The sequence below is a fragment of the Prionailurus viverrinus genome, chromosome B1 (assembly GCF_022837055.1).
Source record: "Prionailurus viverrinus isolate Anna chromosome B1, UM_Priviv_1.0, whole genome shotgun sequence".
Lineage (NCBI taxonomy): Eukaryota > Metazoa > Chordata > Mammalia > Carnivora > Felidae > Prionailurus > Prionailurus viverrinus.
In genome coordinates, this window is record NC_062564.1 from 151,771,760 (window position 1) to 151,791,500 (window position 19,741).

Genomic DNA, 19,741 nt, shown 5'->3' on the forward strand with positions numbered 1-19,741 from the left:
TTTCAGATTGTGATGCCTCCTGCTTTGGCTTTCTTCTTTGATATTACTTTGCCTATTCGGGGTCTTTTGTGGTCCCATACAAATTTTAGGATAGTTACTTCCCGCTTTGAGGAGAATGCCAGTGCAAATTTGATTGGGATTTCACTGAATGTGTAGATTGCTTTGGGTAGTAGTGACATTTTAATAATACTTATTCTTCCAAACGTGAAATGTTTTTCCATTTCTTTGTATCTTCTTCAATTTCCTTCATAAGCTTTCTATAGTTTTCAGCATACAGATCTTTTACATCTTTGATTAGGTTGATTCCTAGGTATTTTATGGTTCTTGGTGCAATTGTAAATGGGATAAGTTTCTTGATTTCTCTTCCTGTTGCTTCATTTTTGGTGTATAAAAATGCAACTGATTTCAGTACATTGGTTTTGTACCCTGTGACTTTGCTGAATTCATGTATCAGTTCTAGCAGTCTTTTGGTGGAGATTTTCAGGTTTTCCATGTAGAATATCATGTCTGTGAATTTTGATGCCTTTTATTTCCTTTTGTTGTCTGATTGCTGATGCTAGAACTTCCAACACTATGTTAAACAACAGCGGTGAGAGTGGGCATCCCTGTCGTGTTCCTGATCTCAGGGAGAAAGCTCTCAGTTTTTCCTCATTGAGGATGATATTAGCTGTGGGCTTTTGATATATGGCTTTTATGATGTTTAGGTATGTTCCTTCTATCCCCACTTTCTTGAGGGTTTTTATTAATAAAGGTGCTGTATTTTGTCAGATGCTTTTTCTGCATCTATTGACAGGATCATAAGTTTCTTATCCTTTCTTTTATTAATGTGATGTATCATGGTGATTGATTTGTGAATATTGAACCAGCCCTGCAGCCCAGAAATGAATCCCACTTGATCATGGTGAATAATTCTTTTTATATGCTGTTGAATTCGATTTGCTAGTATGTTATTGAGAATTTTTGCATCTGTGTTCATCAGGGATATTGACTTGTAATTCTCCTTTTCTGTGGGGTCTCTGTCTGGTTTGGGAATCAAGGTAATGCTGGCTTCATAGGATGTGTCTGGAAGTCTTCCTCCCATTTCTATTTTTTTGGAACAGTTTGAGAAGGGATACGTATTCACTCTGCTTTAAATGTCTGATAGAATTCCCCTGGAAAGCCATCTGGCCCAGGATTCTTATTTGTTGGGAGATTTTTGATAACTGACTCAATTTCTTCACTAGTTATGGGTTTGTTCAGATTTCTATGTCTTCCTTTTTGAGTTTTGGTAGTGTGTGGGTGTCTAGGAATTTGTTTCTTCCAGGTTGTCCAGTTTGTTGGCATATAATTTTTCATAATATTATCTGATAATTGCTTGTATTTCTGAGGGATTGGTTGTGATAAATCCATTTTCATTCATGATCCTATATATTTGGGTCCTCTCTCTTGAGAAGTCTGGCTAGGGGGTTATTAATCTTGTTTATTTTTTCAAAAAAACAACTCTTAGTTTCATCTATTCTACTGTTTTTTTTTTGGATTCTATATTGTTTACTTCTCTTTTCTGCTCACTTTGGAGTTTCTTGATTATTCCTTTAGATGTGCTGTTAAATTTTGTATTTGGGATTTTTCTTGTTTCTTGAGATAGGCCTGGATTGCAATGTATTTTCCTTTTAAGACTGCCTTTACTAAGTCCCAAAGAGTTTGGGTTGTTGTGTTTTTGTTTTCATTTGTTTCCATATATTTTTAAATTTCTTCTTTAAATGCCTGGTTAGCCCATTAATTCTTTAGTAGGATGTTCTTTAACCTCCATGTATTTGGAGATTTTCCAAACTTTTCCTGTGGTTGATTTCAAGTTTCTTAGCATTGTGATCTAAAAGTGTGAATGGTATCATTTGAATTCTTTTATATTTATTGAGGGCTGTTTTGTGACCCAGTATGTGATCTATCTTGGAGAATGTTCAATGTGCACTTGAGAAGAATGTGTATTCTGCTTTGGGATGAAAAGTTCTAAATGTATCTGTGAAGTCCATCTGGTCCAGTGTATCATTCAAGTCCATTGTTTCTTTAATGATTTTCTGTCTGGATGATCTATCCATTGTTGTAAGTGGAGTATTAAAGTCCCCTGCAGTTACCACATTCTTACCAATAAGATTGCTTATGTTTGTGATTCATTTTTTATATATTTGGGTGCTTCCAAATTCAGTGCATAAACATTTATAATTGTTAGCTCTTCTTGGTGGATAGACCCTAAATACGATATAATGTACTTCTTCATCTCTTGTTACAGCTTTTAGTTTAAATTCTAGTTTGTCTGATATAAGTATGGCTACTCCAGCTTTCTTTTGACTTCCAGTAGCATGATAGCTGGTTCTCCACCCCTCACTTTCAATATGAAGGTGTCCTCAGGTCTAAAATAAGTCTCTTGTAGACAGCAAATAGATGGTGCTTTTTTTTTAATCCATTCTAATACCCTATGTCTTTTGATTGAAGTCCATTTACATTCAGTGTTATCTTTGAAAGATATAGATTTAGAGTCATTGTGTTATCTGTAGGTTCCATGGTTGTAGTAATGTCTCTGGTTCTTTGTAGCTTTTGCAGTGTTCCACTCACAGAGTCCCCCTCAGGATCTCTTGTAGGGCTGGTTTAGTGGTGATGAATTCCTTCAGTTTTTGTTCGGGAAAACCTTTTATATCTCCTCCTATTCTGAATGACAGGCTTGTTGATCAAAGGATTCTTGGCTGTATATTTTTCCTATTCAGAACATTGAAAATTTACTGCCACTCCTTTCTGGTGTGCCAGGTTTCAGTAGATAGGTCTGCTACTATTCTTATGTGTCTACCCTTCTAAGTTAAGGCCAGTTTGTACCTAGGTGCTTTCTGAATTCTCTCTTTATCTTTGTATTTTGCCAATTTCACTATGATATATCATGTAGAAGATCGATTCCTATTACGTCTGAAGGGAGTTTTCTGTGCCTCCTGGATTTCAATGTCTATTTCCATCTCCAGATTGGGGAAGTTCTCAGCTATGATTTGTTCAAGTATACCTTTGGCCCCTTTCTCTTTCTTCTTCTTCTGAAACTCCTATGATATGGATATTGTTCTGTTTCATTGAATCACTTATTTCTCTAATTCTCCCCTCATGGTCCAGAATTTTTTAATCTTTTTCTCAGCTTCATCTTTTTCCATAATTTTATCTTGTATTTCACTTAATCTCTCCTCTGCCTCTTCAATCCTCACTGACACCACCCCCAGTTTACTTTGCAGCTCATTGACACCATTTTTTAATTCATAATGACTATTTTTTGTTCCTTGATCTCCCAGCAACAGATTCTCTGCTGTCTTCTATGCTTTTGTCAAGCCCAGCAATTAATCTTAGGACTATTATTCTAAATTCTTATTCAGTTATATTGTTTATATCTTTTTTTAATGTTTATTTATTTATTTTTGAGAGAGAGAGAGAGTGAGCACGAGCAGGGGAGGAGCAGAGAGAGAGGGAGACACAGAATCCGAAACAGGCTCCAGGCTCCAAGCTGTCATCACAGAGCCGGATGTGGGACTCGGAACTCACAAACTGTGGGATCATGACCTGAGCCAAAGCCAGATGCTCAACCCACTGAGCCACCCAGGCACCCCTGTTTATATCTTTTTTGAGCAATTCTTTAGCTGTCATTTATCCCTGGAACTACTTTTGAGGAAAATTCTTCCGTTTCATCATTTTGGCTAGTTTTCTGTCCTTTTTGTGTTCTAAACACTTGTTATGTGCCCTGAACCTTCAGGCCCTACTATATTAAAGAGGGGTCATACACTGTCCAGGGTCTGGCCCTTCAAGGAGGTGTTTTTTTGGAGAGTGTTAGTTGCTCTCTGTTGTTGTGACTTTGGTTACTTTATCTCCCTACTCATAGTCATATTTTGGACCTGCCACCAGGTGTGCTTCAATTTGTTCCTTGAAGTAGCCCTGGAAAGGAAAACAAACAAGAAAAACAGAAAACAAAACCACACATACAGGGGGAAAAAAGCAAAAAAAAAACCCAGAAATACAGCAACAAGTATAGAATAGGGTAGAGGAGGTGCTGATGTAAGAGTCCTTATCCCATACAAAGACAGAAATGACAGGGGCCGGGAAAAAGAAAAGAAAAGAAAAATTGACCAGACAGAGAAACTATTCAGCTTAATCCAGAGAGAGAGAAAGGAAAGGAAAGAAGGTGTAGAACATGTATAAAGAGAATAGATTGAATATGTCTGCTTAAACCAACAACCAGAGTAACCATACTAGAGGAGGGAAGAGATATGGAGAGAAGGAAGTACGTGTATGTGTATATTTCTCTCTCTCTATATATATATTTCTGTGTTTGTGTGTGTGTGTGTGTGTGTGTGTGTGTGTGTGTGTGTGTTTAGAGAGAGAGAGAGAGGATTGTCTGAGAATTAAATTGGGCAATGCAACAGTGCTGGTCTGGGGGATGGGCTGTCTGGTTTGTCAGACAGTTTGTCTGGCTGCAGTAGATAAGTAGCTACCCAGCAGAGGGGAGTGGTTTGGTGTCGGTGGGTCCTGCCTCTCCTGTGGGCCCACTGTCCCTTCCCTGAAGCCCCACCTTGTTGGTGATGGGGAAAAAATGGCGACAGCCCAGTCTCTTCTTCACGGACCAGGTGTCCCAAACCACTCTGTTCAAGCCGTCCTCACTGTGCTAATGGTGCAAACGAAGTGACTTGTCCTGCTCTGCCTACTCCCCTGCCTTCACTGGCGCTTGGCTGGGATTTAAACCCCGATGTCTTAAAGATTCCCACTTCCTGAATCCTGGCTCTGGGGAAGAGATGCCCCGCCGCCTCAGTGCCATGTGTGCAGTTTGTCCCACTCTGCCAACTCCCATGCTTCCCTGGTGCTCGGCTGGGACTTAAACGCTGGTGTCTTTAAGGTTCCTACTCTGCCCCAGTTTTGGGGAAGTGTCGCCCTGTGCCTCTGATATATGGCCTCTGGCTGGTGGGCACAGGCAGCCTTTGCCCTTTGAGTGGGTATATACCCACAGCACTCCAGAGAGTGGTTCGCTTTCTCCCACTGTGGACTGTGCCTCTGAACTAGTTACTGAGCCTGCGACTGGCTCCCCTCCTCCCAGGTGCGGGATCTGGGCAGCTGGCGCCAGTCTGGAGAAAGCCCCGCAGTTAGAGATTGGATCTTTCTCCATCCAACTTTGTGGTTTTTCTCTCCTTCAGATACCGTCCTACACTTCCCCAGCCTCTTTCTCTTCCCTTTGTCTCTTGGCAGAAGGGGATCCCTCCCCTCCCCTCTCCATTCCTCTGCCACTCGTTTGTTTTATCTCTCCCAGTTCAGGATCCAGGTACTTATGGCCCACCGGGTTGTCCCCGTGGATCCTTAGAGGCATCTCTGTCACTTTGCCACCCAGATGCTTGGAGTTCAAAGTCCTTTGGCCTCAACACTGCTGTGTTTGCAAGACGAGGGAACTTCGGATCCCTTACTTCACAATGTTGGCCCCTCCTCCCCAGAAACATATTAAATTCCTTTCCCCCAAGTTAAAATTGGTGACGGAGAAAAATTGGCATAACATATATATATTTTCTTTTTTGCCTATATAATACATTCTCCAAAAAAAAGATTAATCCCTAAAAAACATGTTCGTACCATTGCTTTAAAATTAAAACAAACAAAACACCCCTTCATTGGTTTACTAAGCTCAAAAGCAAAATGGGCTTTCTAATATGGGATACTCTTTCAGTTAACTTATATTTTATGTATTTTTCAGCTGATATTTCGCAAGGCTTTTCTGCTCATGATTCTGATAATCTTCCACATTTTTACTTCCGAGAAACTTGCCAGAAGGGAGCAGAGAAGATTGGCCGCTATGGCCAAAAACGTAAGAGCAAGTAGATCGTAGGGGAATCCAGCCAACCAGAGGGTGTTCCCATTAAATTGTCAAGTGCAGGGTACTTCAAGAGAACACTGAGCTGCAGTGTAGATCTAGCATTTACCAAAATAAAAATGCACATGGCGTCAAGGATGTGACTGTAAATTATGGACTTACGGAAGCAGGTAATGTGGAAATTTCTATAATTCCCATTTCTGTCAGCATTCCTTTGAGAGCTATTTGTCTTGGTCTGCAACTTGATTGTGGTTTTTATCAGCCAGGATGAGCTCCTGTAGCAATGAACCCAACCCACAGTGGACAGATAAAAGCAGCAGAAAGAATATCGAGGCTGATTTACACAGCACTTCTCATTTACATTCTTTACCTCTGCTCCGATTACCAGTGCCACTAATGTCACCATTTGTGAGGTTTTTTTTGGAGGCTTGCAGATATGAAATGGGTTCTGGAAGCCTCCAGGAATATATTTTAATAAGCTAAGGGAGAAAATAGTTATTAAGATAACAAAATGCTTTTTCACTGACACAATTAACAGGCATATTTTTTAAGCTGTTGGGGATAATAGCTATTCTATTCATATAACTATCTTAAGGATATGAACTTTTGCTTTTACCTACAAAATGTGATTGTTTTATGCATGGGTGTGTGCGTGGAATGATGGTAGAGATAAAGGTGTGTGTATTTACATCCACACTTTCCCGGACTATTAAGTATACCCTAAATCATAACGTGAAATTAAAATTTTAAGGACAAATATTTGATTCATAGGTATATTTATATATTAGTAAGTTTCAAATGAGGAGGTGTTTCATAAATAGTCATTTAGAGGCTGGATAAACCTTATCAATAATTTCTAGACAACGATTCTAAGCTGTTAAGGAAAATATTTTGTCTATGTATTTATTCCTTGACTGTCCACTAGAAATAAGGGAAGGTTGGAAAATGGGATATTAGATCTGTTTAAACATATACTAAATTAATAAACATATTTTCAAAAAAGTTTATAGACTAGTTCTTAACTCTCCAAGAAGCTGAGTGGATAAATATATTTAATGAAAGAAATATAATGTTAAAATATGCTTCTATTTGTGGTCATTATTCTTTTTATTTTAAAGTTGCTATTTTTTCTTTATCCCTTAGGGCTTCATTCCAAAAGACCAATTCTCTGTTGGTATTAAAGTCATTCCCTGGCAGAAATGCAATGCTTAGGGGAACACATTAGCATTTCCTTCCCTACTAGTCTAGTTCAGTGGTTAAGAGCATAGGCTGTGGAGCCAGACTGCTTAGATTTGAATTTCAACCTTACAATTTAATAGCTGGGTGATTTAAAGCAAATTACTTAAACTCTCTCTAAGCATTCATCTTCTCTTTGGGGAAAAAATGGGAAAATACTTTCCTTATAGAAGAGGTATATGGTGAGGAGTAAAGCACTGAGCACAGTACCTGTCTCAGAGTAAAAACTAAATGAATGGGAGCCCTTATTATTTCCAAAATGTAATGGCATTCAGCAACCCCATGAGCAGCAGCTAACCAAGTATTAACTGTCTTGGTGACATTTAAAAGGCACGTGATGTCTACAAACATGTTACTGCACTGAGAATTATGATTGTGACCCATTTGTCTTCTCATCTAGAAGCTGATTTTTGGTGTTGCCCATTGCTAAATTCAGCCCCTTTATTCAAAGTTTACAAATTTACTAAGCTCTCATGGTTTTGGTAATTTTATTGACAATTTTAAAGGTCCTGTGGAGAAATCCTATTTAAAAATTCTACTTGATTCTTATCCAAGCCCATATTTTAAGTTTTTCCCCAGGAAGGGTTTATATAACCCCATCATTGGCAACTGTCCTTTTCTTTAAACTTAACCCAGAGAACCAGAATCTCCTCACTATTGTCATTATACTGAGTAATTAAGACTAGATCCTGTTTCTACCTTTAAATTTTCTTTTTACCAGTCATTTCATCTCCCAACAAAAAAAACCTTCCAATGGCAGATTCCTTTAGAATGTACTGATGGCTATATAAAAAAAAATCTTTCTCGGGGCTCCTGGGTGGCTCAGTCGGTTGAGTGACCCACTTTGGCTCAGGTCATGATCTCGTGGTCAGTGAGTTCGAGCCCCGCATTGGGCTCTGTGCTGCACAGCTTGGAGACTGGATCTTGCTTCGGATTCTGTGTGTGTCTCTCTCTCTGCTCCACCCCTGCTCACGCTCTGTCTCTCTGTCTCTCAAAAGTGAATAAATGTTTTTTAAAAAAATATTTCTCCCACCCTATTTCTCACCCTCCCTCCCCTTCTCTCTCTCTGTCCGTAGTATTTATTTCAATTTCTACTTAATTATTTGAGGCAAACACTTCCTTTAAATGTCATGTTTCTAACCTTTAATTCATAGACTCCATATTTGTTAAAGGAACAATTGAATGAGTCAGGGTAGGAATGTATTTCATAAACAAATTCAAAATGGAAACTACCTCAGTAAAGCAATGTTTATAATCTGATACATAACTATTTGTAAAACATAGGCTAATTATTACGCCTGGCCATGTGCATCATTCAATATAAGATTAAATTTCATAGATTTGAATATCTAGAATCCACATCCTCAAAAAACTTACTTTTACATTCATTCATCTGGGTTGTATTAGCATCAAAAATATATATCTTATTAGATCAATGATCCACAGATGAAACTCATTATCTTTTATAAAAGGAAATAGCTATAATTAATCAACTATTTTAAGCTTTCAGGAGCATTAAAACATTTACACACACACACACACACACACACACACACACACAAACTCAGTGTTGAGCACTATATGCCTTCAATAAAGATGATCTATTAAGATCATCTTGGATCTTACAGATATTGTTGATATTGTTGATCAGAATATGGCATTTTACAGTTAGGTATCAGAGTTGTTATGATAATACATTAAAACATAATATTAAATGTCCCAAATCCATTACAAGACAATTCTATTTCTAAGAGTTAAATAAAGCAGTGTATATTTTGAGATTTGTAAATACATTTATAGTGATCTTTAGAAGAATCATTGACAGATTTTGCTAACGATCATTTACTATGGTTTGGGCAGTTTGAAATACCTACACTGTTAAGCCTTTAAAATCAAAACACCAAAATTTTAACATAAGATAATCTTTTTATAAAGCATATGAAAAAATAATTAGGAGATAAATTATGGCAAATTTGCACCAGGCAATGCTGTGTGAAACAGTCATACATAGGAGATGAAACTTTAACACGTGAGGAGAGAAAGGCAACATGGATTTGGGTTCTTACACATCCAGAAAATGCAAGAACAAGCTAAAAGTTACCTATGTTAAAGCCATATTTAAAAAGATGTATAAGAACTACCAGTTGTCCTCCAGTACTTTCTTCTGTGACTTATGGAAGCAACCCTTTGATAGAGGATGCTCTGTGAGGTCTACCTGCCCCACAGCCAGAAGTAAACAGTGTTCCATTATCAATCAGGCTAGAACAAAGATGATGCATATGTTTTTGTTACTACAGTGATTAATTATTTTCACTGTGCCTTGGTTAATTTGCTCTGAATTATTGTACTTGCTCTCTTTTCACCAAGCTCATTTGCCTTCCTAACTGAGTACAGCACATAGACAATAACACTATGGTTCCATTAGTTCAGATGGCAGGTGGGCCTTAGAACTGAATCCAAATGGTAATAAGTAGTACAATTGGAAAAGACCAGTAGGGGCACAAGAAGAGGGGAAGAGGAAGAAGGGAAGGGACATTTATCCTTTTTAAAGGAAGCTTTGTGATTAAAGAAGAAAAAGACATAATGAGGCAATTTTATACATGTCATTTTTCATATGTAGAAACAACACAAAACTGGAAAAATAGATTATTCTCTGCGACTTAGAAGAACTTGGTCTAAAAACCCAAGAGTTTGTTCCTTATGGAAAAACAAGCCTCTTCTGTTCCTGTGCAATAAATTTACCAGTAACAAGAGGAAATTAGCATGGAGATACTGGCTGTTAGCATCAGGATTTGATTTTTGCAAAGGATAAACAAGGACTTTTTATTTTATCTTTGCTTAATGAGCAAACTGGCTCCAAAGACATGCAAAACTTTTTCGGCATTGTGCCTACAACTTATGTCACAGCTTCAGGGAACAAGGTGTCAGCCCTGATGGTGCTCACACTAGGGACTTTATAGCTCATTCATTTCTGCCATGCTTCCCCCTCACCCAGGGTTACAGGGCCACAAGGGACAATGCACCCTTTGGACCATTTGTGGTTTATGAATTGTAAATCCAAAGAGAGGGAGAGACAGCTTGACTGAACCCAAATTATGTTACAATAGATGGTAATGAATGTCCTGTTTTAGCAGGATAATAGAACCCCTGCTTATTGGCAGTCATTCAGACTTGATCTCTCTCATCCATTTTCTCTCTTGGCCTTGACCCTAATCCAGCAATTGCACTTCCCCAGCTGCTCTTTAAGCTGCCTCATTAGCAGCGCACCATTGGGCCGCTCCCATGACAGTCATCCAATGGGATGAAAGTGACATGGGGCCAAAGACTGTAACTGATTGGCAAGCATTGCAATGAAATATGAGACAGGGTTAGATGAAGAAGGCTTTTGAGAGTGTTTGTAGAGACTGAACAGTTAAGGAATTTTAGTCACATGTTAACTTCACTATTCAGCTTTTTGTTTTCCTAAACTGTAGGAAAAAAGCCCACAAAATTCTTTATATATAGTCATAAAGAATAAATTTGGCATTAAATACATTTTTTTACTAAAATGTTAAGTTTATTTCACTGTATAATATAGATACTTTAGCCACAGAAATAGCTTAAATCCCATTGATATTTTCATAAAATTCTTAGAATAAGATTGTAATTCAGCAACATGCTATTTTTAGAACCATTTAGAAATAGGCAAAAAATATCTACATCATTTGAGAAAATCTAGTGAATTTGTTATCTATTCTTTTCCTGTTATAAATCTAGTTTACATTTTTATAAATTCATACAGAATGTAAATTTGTAGTAATAACTTGGCACTAAATTAACACAACTGAAAATAACTTTTTCAACATATATTATCTCCACATTAACTCTGTATCACTGAATTTATTTTAGTTATTGCAACATTCATGTAATACCCCACTTTAACTTCATTCTTTTAACCTCCATGATATGAATTGTGTTAATGTTTATATTTATGTTGGTATTAATTCTTTTCATTGTCAAACTCCTCTACATCAAAGTAAGTAATTCTTTCCTCTGGACTCATAAAAAACATTTGTCATGTCTTAAAATTTCTTAGCTTCCAAATATTTAAATACTTACAGGCATTACCATTTTTATTCACCTGGTAAGTTTTGAGTCTCTATAATGACCCAGGTACTATTCTGTAAGTCCCAGAACTATTCAAATTAGTCCAGTAGTGAACTTGTTCTCAAATCCTACCATTTGGTGGAAAAAGATATTTACTGGGCCACATAATAGAATGTAGTAAATGTGATGAAATGGGCATGACCTTAAGTGACATAGAAGTCTAGAAGAAAGCACATTAAGAATCTTTGAATTCCCCAGGAATGTACATCTGAACAAACCCTTAAATTCATATATATAAGCTAACCGAAGGTAAGATTAGGCGAATGGAAAGTATTTCAGGCAGAGAGAAAACTACAAGGGCATCTAGAGCATGCTTTTTTTTTTTTCAGTTTTTAACATATTTATTTATTTTTGGGAGATAGCGTACAAGCAGGGGAGGGTCATAGAGAGAGGGAGACACAGAGTCTGAAGCAGGGTCCAGGCTCTGAGCTGTCAGCACAGAGCCTGACGTGGGGCTCAAACCCAGGAAGCGCGGGATCATGACCTGGGCCGAAGTTGGATGCTTAACCAATTGAGCAACCCAGACGCTCCTAGAACATGCTTTTTTAAACTCTTGGAATGTGATGAACAGACATTATCAAGACAACTTAAGAGGTCAGGAGATATATACAAAGGGAAGTAAAATACAAAGGGTTCAGAGACCCAGTAGTTGCAGAAATATACATGAAGATTCACTCAGATGCTCTGTAAAAATTCAACTACATTCCCTAGTCTTCTCTGTTTAGTTATCTTATTTGTTTATACGGTATAATTCTTACAAGTCTTTCAAGAGAAGAAGCATGATGGTTTCAGTATAACCAAAACCCTAGTTGAAGCTTTTTATAGCAATATAAGTCCTAAATTTATATTAGCTGCCCTTGAATCATATGTCCTTCCTTGCTTACATGAATGGTAACTAGGGAGAAGGTCAGAGAGTTGATGACTCAGTGGATTTTCAGGGTTTAGCTGCTTAAGGTTGAATCCTGCAGCAAGACTGTGGGAGGCACAGTTTTCTTTAGGAGGGATTATTGTTATAACAAGCCAATGAACGATGCTAGAATTCTGATAATTAAAGGCATGGAAGATTTCTATGATCTGTAGATCATGTGAGATTTATTTAAAAAAAAGTTTACTTAAATTTTATATGGCCAAGAGTTAAAATTCTATTAGTTACCTATATCATATTCTACTTCCCTAGTGGCAAGATAAGTTAATTTTCCTTTAAAAGTATATTCTGGGGCGCCCAGGTGTCTCAGTCAGTTAAGCGTCCAATTCTCAGTTTCAGCTCAGGTTATGATCTCATGGCTTTATGAGTTGGAGCCCCACATCGGGCTCCAAGCTAACAGTGTGGAGTGTGCTTGGCATTCTTTGTATTCCCCTCTCTCTGCCCCTCCCCTACAAGTGCTGTCTCTGTCTCTGTCAAAATAAATAAGCTTAAAAAAATACACTCTATACATTCAGTGATTAAAATATTGTTTTGTGGTTATGTACAAGGTATCTGTCATCTTTCCCTATTCTTTTATTTAAATTATCTTTCAGTTTCTAGTTAAACTTGCCCTCTCTAATGGAAGTCTTCCTTTATTACTCCATATTGAATCTCTTTATACCTATAATTTTCCCATTTATACAGCACTTAATCACCTATTTCATTTTACTTTAATTATTTTGTGTATTCCCATATTTTTTCACCTCAAGAATTCTCAATAGCAAAGATTTATTTTATACTTCACCTTACTGCCCCCACAATGCATTGCAAATTTGTTTTTCATTTGGTAGTTGTAATAAATACTACTTTACTGAAGGGGTTGAATCTGATATAAAGAATTTGGGGACGACAAGATTGTTTCAGAAGCCATCTGAGGCTGCATAGTAACCTAATTTTTTGTGGTCCTTCAGAAATACATAGGTTTACAAACTATAAGCAGAAATGTTATTTTTTTTCCTAGATAGATCTTTTGATTTGACTTTAAAAGTTTTTACCAAACACTGACATCTCACTTGAACTTTCTTAAATAGGATGTCTCATTCAGCATAATGGCTGTTTTCAATAAAACATGCTCACTAATGACCACAGTCTTTCCTTAGTAAACTAGAACCATTTGCAATCAAAAGTCCCCTACAGCTTATTTCTTGCGTAATAAGAGTGAGTGCATTTGGGAATATTTGTCTGCTGACTCAAGGTCTCCAGAGCATAGTGAACTGCCAGTATTGATATTGTGCCTCAGCCATTGTCAATCTACTTTAGGAAAAGAACTGCTTTCTCTAGTGCAAAGACAAAAACAGTGGACAATTTCTTTTTTCCTAATAAACTTTGACTTGCTCCGAGTGAGCATGTATAGCCTACATGTACTCCTCTGTGGGACTGAGAAGACCAGTAAAAGTCAAAAGAGCCTATTTCAAATATAATAAACCTAATTATATCCAAGTTATTTTTGAGTGCTCATTTCACTATATGAAACTATCATTACATTTCAAAGTGAAACACAGCAAACCACACAATATCATTGTATATATTTGCAAGAATTCAAATGACTTAAATGTCCAAATTTCCCAAGAAACATTTGTAACCTGCTAGACAATGTGATGGGAAATGGGAAAGCAAACAGGTATTATACATGACCTGCAACCTCAAGAATGTGTAAAGGAAAGATTATTTTAATAACTATAATGCAGAGTAAAATGTGATAAATGCAGAAAATATTACTGGATCCATGTTAAAGAAAAATTTTGTGTGTGTGTGTGTGTGTGTGTTTCAGGAAAGTAAAAGATAATTTTTCCTGAGTGAGTCCTGAAGAATGTCTGGTTTCTCCAGAGTCCAAATAGCAAGAGAAGTTCCCAAAGAGCTCTGTAATCAAAGATGGAGATAAATGAGAGTTCTCATTGTATTAGCAGAGTGGCTTGGTATAGGATAGCTGGAATGAACAGGCTGTGCTTTCTTGCCAAGTCAATTATTTGGGTATTCCTTCCACCTCTTATTTCTTAAAATCTGGTGTCCTAAACTGCATAGAAGTCACCTTTGTTTTTATTTATTGATGTTTGTTTATTTTGAGAGAGAGAGAGAGAGTGTGTGTGTGTGTGTGTGTGTGTGTGTGTGTGTGTACATTAAGTGGGGGAGAGGTGGAGAGAGAAAGAGAATCCTCAGCAGACTACATGCTGTCAGTGCAAAGCCTGACCTGGGGCCAACACAGGGCCCCACCCGGGGCTCAGTCTCACAAACTGGATCTTGACCTGAGCCAAAACCAAGAATTGGATGCTTTGGACTGAGCCACTTTTATTTTTTATTTTTTTTAAAGTCAGTTGGAGGCCTGTGTCTAAGGCAAGGAAAAGATTGCTAAGCCAGGCTTTGCAATTGTTCTTAAAGGATTCAGTAGTTTTTTTTATAGAGTCCAACCAGATTGTAGAACACTAGAATTTGTAGAGAATTTTGACAAAACTCTGGCTAGGTTAATAAGATGTTAAAAAGGGGAATTATCTTTTTAATGTTTTCATAGTCTTAAAATCAGATGGATCAACCAGTCTTACATTTGAAAACGAGTGCTGAGCACCCATCCAGTGATGGGACTCAATCACTCAAAAACATACAGTGGTAAAGAATTCAGTAGGCAATTAGAGAAATAGATTTTTTTGAGACAACTTTAGGTATGCTGATAGTGTCACCTTCGGATCTTTAACACTTATCCTTGCGAGGATGCAAATTCGTAACTGAAAATTTTAAAGAAAACAGCCCATGCCTGGAACACCCTACCAGGCAACAAAACAGAAAAAGTCTGCATTTGGTTATTGATTAATTCCCACAAATGGTGAGTCAAGGATACTTTTCTGTGTATTGTGTATGGAACGAGTGCTGGAAGTAGAAGTTGCAAAGCTCTGTCCCAGAGGACCCCATCAGGGTTTTGGAGCACTCAGCAGAAAAGGATCCAGTAGTACTCCCAAATACCCAGGTGCTAAGTAAGAAATGAAGAGTATCCAGGAGTGATGCATTCTCCCGAATCAAAGGAACTGTGAATGAGTGACTTATTCTGAAATGAGTCTCCAAAGGGTTCATCAAAATAAACATAGGAACAAGAGCCTACTTTTGACAGCTGTCCAGCCTACGGATCTCTGCAGCCAGCTCATGAAGGTACACGTCAAGAAAGATACTTTTCATGCCCATAACACTCCTACTTCCCCCTCTTTTAAATTCTGGAGGTGTTAGTGGTACCACTAGTCAGAAGATATGTAAGTGCTAATGGTATAAATAATAGAACTAATAAAACCCATACTCTTTTCTGGCTTCAGGCTTCCAAAAGTGGAGGAAGGAAGAAGTTTAATTTCAAGTAAAATTTGGAAGATTTAAAAAAATTGTTTTAAGAGTAAACATGTTGCTACTGATCTGTTGGGGGATTAACGTACCTGGTTAATTTCAGGTCTTTTAGTACCTGAAAATGACCATAAGTTGTCGGGCCCATCCTTGATTCAACCAAAAGGATGGTGAAGAAGCAGGACACAAAAGTCATATGAAGGTTACAATCAGGATAAAATACTAGTAGGTGTTAGGTTTTATCCTGTGAGTCATGTGGTTTCAAAATAAGAGTTACATTTATAATAAGGCAAATTGATTATGATATATTTTAAAAAAGCCAATTCCCTGCTCAATGGTAAATTAAAGATTTGAAATTCTGATTATTGGAATATCAAACTAATGATAAATGTTACAGTCTATATAGAATACAGGAATCTCAAATGGAATGAGGACTAAATGAATTATTTCATTTGGTAATTCAGAATAATTTGAAAGTGGAAGATGAGATTGTCTTAAAGTGGATAGGAAAGAAGAAATTGAAGATAGATGTCAGTAACTCTTACTCTTATTCTTTTCTCATAAATGAAAAAAAGTCTAGGGTGTGGGGTTCCAGTGCAAGATTTTGCTTAGCAATGAATAGTCGCCTAGGATGTATCCTAAATGAAACATAGGTAGTAAGAGTAATATTAATCATGAGAGTGACAAAACCAGCTTATGTTTATTGGTTACTTACTATATTTCAGGCCCTAGGCCAAGTAACTTATTACATTATATCATGTAATCGTCAAAACCTTTGATCACTATTTGATGATTCGATGATGAAACCTCAGAGGAGCTAAAGAGCTCACCCTCATTGACCTAATAAATGATAGATTCTGGATTTTATCAAGAAGAGTCTATTTGCATACTCTTAATTTCTTGAAAAGAAAAAGGAACATCACTTATTCTGAGGCAGAATGGAAAGAGAATCAGGTAGTGTGCATATGCGGAAGAAGAAAATAGAAAGATTTCATTCCTGAAGTTTAAATGTTATGAAGGTCTATGGCATTCCTAAATCTGTGCCCAACTTATAATTTCTGTAATACTAGGGATGGACCACCATGAACCCTGTTTTTCAAAAGGATCTGCTGGATCTATTACATGGGGGATCCACTAGACTTGAGAAGTACCCAGATTCTGATTTGGGTACTGACTGACTCTTATCAGGGAGAGAAGGCCTGTATATATGGCACCCAAATAGTACTATTCAAATACAATCTAGCACTAAGTGCTATATGTAAGTGATGAATCACTAAATTCTACTCGTGAAACCAATATTACACTGTTAACTAACTAGAATTTAAATAAAAAGTTATACATATATATATATGTATGTGTGTATATATATGTATGAGTATACATATGTATACACGTGTATATAAATACACACATATACACATGTATGTATATATGCATATACATATGCACATACATATATATACACGTGTGTGTACACATATATACATATATGTGTGTATATACATATATACATACGTATGTGTGTATATACATGTATATACATATATACATACATATGTGTGTATATATACACATATGTGTGTATATATGTATGTATGTATGTGTATTATATATACATATATGTATATATATGTATATGTATGTATATATGTATATATACGTATATATACGTATATATTTATATATACGTATATATGTATGTATATATATATGTATGTATATATATATATACATATATATATATATATAATCCAACCCACTGCCTAGGATGCTGTTTGTTGAGAAGAGACTAATCTCAAAACTGAAAGGATAAATTCACTCTTTAGGAAGCTTAGTCCATCAATTTTGATATCTGGGATATCTGTGCTCATCTTGAGCTCTGTTTTACGTAATACTGGTGGCTGGGTAATATAAAAGGTCTGTACTTATGTCTCCTTCACCTATGTCTCCATATTGAAATGGTAACAGTGACAGAGGCAACTCTTGCTGATTGCAGGTATTAAGTCATGGAATAGACATTTTCCCAGTGACGCCACCAAAAGGTGTTTGAGGCAGCAAAACTCTTGGGTGAAAGGGATATATTATCACTCTTGTTACTGTCAGCTCTAACAGATAACGAAAGACAATTGAGTCCAGCTATGAGACTGGCACTATAAAACTTTGTTCATTTACTTTATAATATCCAAGGCAGGATCCAACTTCCATATTAGTCTGAAATAGTCCTAATGATCTATGTTTCCCGTAAGATAAGAGAACATAGTTAATATTTGTTATTTATTATTTACTACACAGTATGATATTCATTCTATTTAAAAATATTGTCTGTTCAAATTATTGTAAATCCTGTAATGTAGAAATTATCATTATCTTTTTACTTTGGTAAGAAAACTGAGAGGGAAATAATACTTCATGTAGTTAATAGAAGACAGGGCTTAGTTTTGAAAGAAGTTCTGTTTTACTTCAAATCTAGAGCTTTTTTTTCTTTGAGATTTCTTTCTTTTTAATATAATTTATTGTAAAATTAGCTTATATACAATACCCACTGCTCATCCCAACAAGTGTCTTCCTCAATGCCCATCACCCATTTCCCCTCTCCTTCAAATCTAGAATGTTTAATCAATATATTAAGATAATCTTTGGGTAGCAATGACAGTAATTACAGGGCAGATGTGACCTAATGATTCTAGGACAAAAGGAAGGTGATTCAACTGCTTGTAACTGACCTCCAACTGAAGCAAAAGTGCTTAATTAGGACCAGGTCTTAACCTACACCTGAATGATTCAAGACTGGATTGATGAAAAGCATTGTTCCTCAGAAATTTTGTGAGGTCTGATGGACACTAGGCATTGGGCTTAATGCTACATGATTACCTAGAAATTACCCATTGGTGAATATGGTCTTCTAAAACACTTCCCACTTGATCAGGATTGCCTCAACAGTGGGCTGTATCCAAACCCTGTGGTTGATAAGCCTAAGTGATTGACAGATATCTACCCTTATTTTAAAATTTATCTTGCAACGTTGGTGTGGCCAGACCTATGGATTACATGGTTTATAAGATAATTTATAGCTTGCCTCTCAAATACATACACATGTAAGTATGTTGGGACCTCATGCCATTATTTGTTACTGAGAAGCATTCCTTGTAGAGTTGATCTGTTTTGGATACCGCGCAAGACAATATTATTTACTGAAGCGTAAAACCAAAACTTGCAAAATGACTTCACTCAAAGTTTAAGATAAAAATGTTCTAGCCTAGGGGCACCTGGGTGGCTCAGTTGGTTAAGCATCTGACTTCATCTCAGGTCATGATTTCACAGGTTCATGAGTTCAAGCCCTGCATCAGGCTCCATGCTAGCAGCTCAGAGCCTGGAGCCTGCTTCTGATTCTGTGTCTCCCTCTCCCTCTCTCTCTCTCTGCCCCACCCCTGCTTACCCTCTGTCTCTCAAAGATGAATAAACATTAAAAAATATCAAAAAAATATTCCAGCCTATAGTTGAAAAGGATTACATAGGAACATCAACCTACTGAATGAGAGGGTCCACATGTTTATATCTCTTGCCATTTCAGTGCCCTTGTAGTTTCGTAGTTCTGGGCTGTTCAGTTTTGTTCTCTAATGCATTGGAAGGGTCAACATGAATTGATAGGTAATAGAAGGATCTGAGAATGTACCTCATCTCAAAGCTGGGGAAAAAGGCAGTTGCATGTTCTTCCTGATACACAGCCCAGCGCCTCCCACTCTTGCATGTTTTTTTTTTTCCTTACTTTTCCATATACAGCCACCCTGTAGTGATCTCAAGTAGGTATCCAACTTAAAGGTGAATCGATTAAAATGTCAAATGTCTTGATATTTTAACATGTTGAGTAATTTTGTGCAGAGTCAAGGAACAGTTCCGATACCAACCTTTTCTTTATTATCATTTTCTTTCTTCGAATAGAGCTTCCACTGAATTGAAAAGAAACCCCATGTACCAAACGATATAGGGCACAAAAAGGAGACTTGTGCCTAACGATCTATACAGACATATAATCAAGTAGTAATTGTAAACCTAGCTGATATGCGAGTGGAGTACAGTGTTAATGAAATTTCACAGCGGTTCTGGTAAGATGGTGATGGTTATTAAAGCTGACCCCCTTCAGCAAAGTAAATTGCCTTAGGTTTTAATTTTATTTTGACAGGATCCTTTATTACTTTTTCTGAAATCAATATTGACACACAGCACACTGTAGA

The 19,741-nt window shown here is 36.9% G+C and overlaps 1 pseudogene; it reads left to right on the top strand.

The window, feature by feature from the left end:
• The window catches only part of LOC125164882 (actin, clone 302-like), a 150,358-nt pseudogene that overhangs the window by 91,870 nt on the left and 38,747 nt on the right, over nucleotides 1-19,741 (top strand).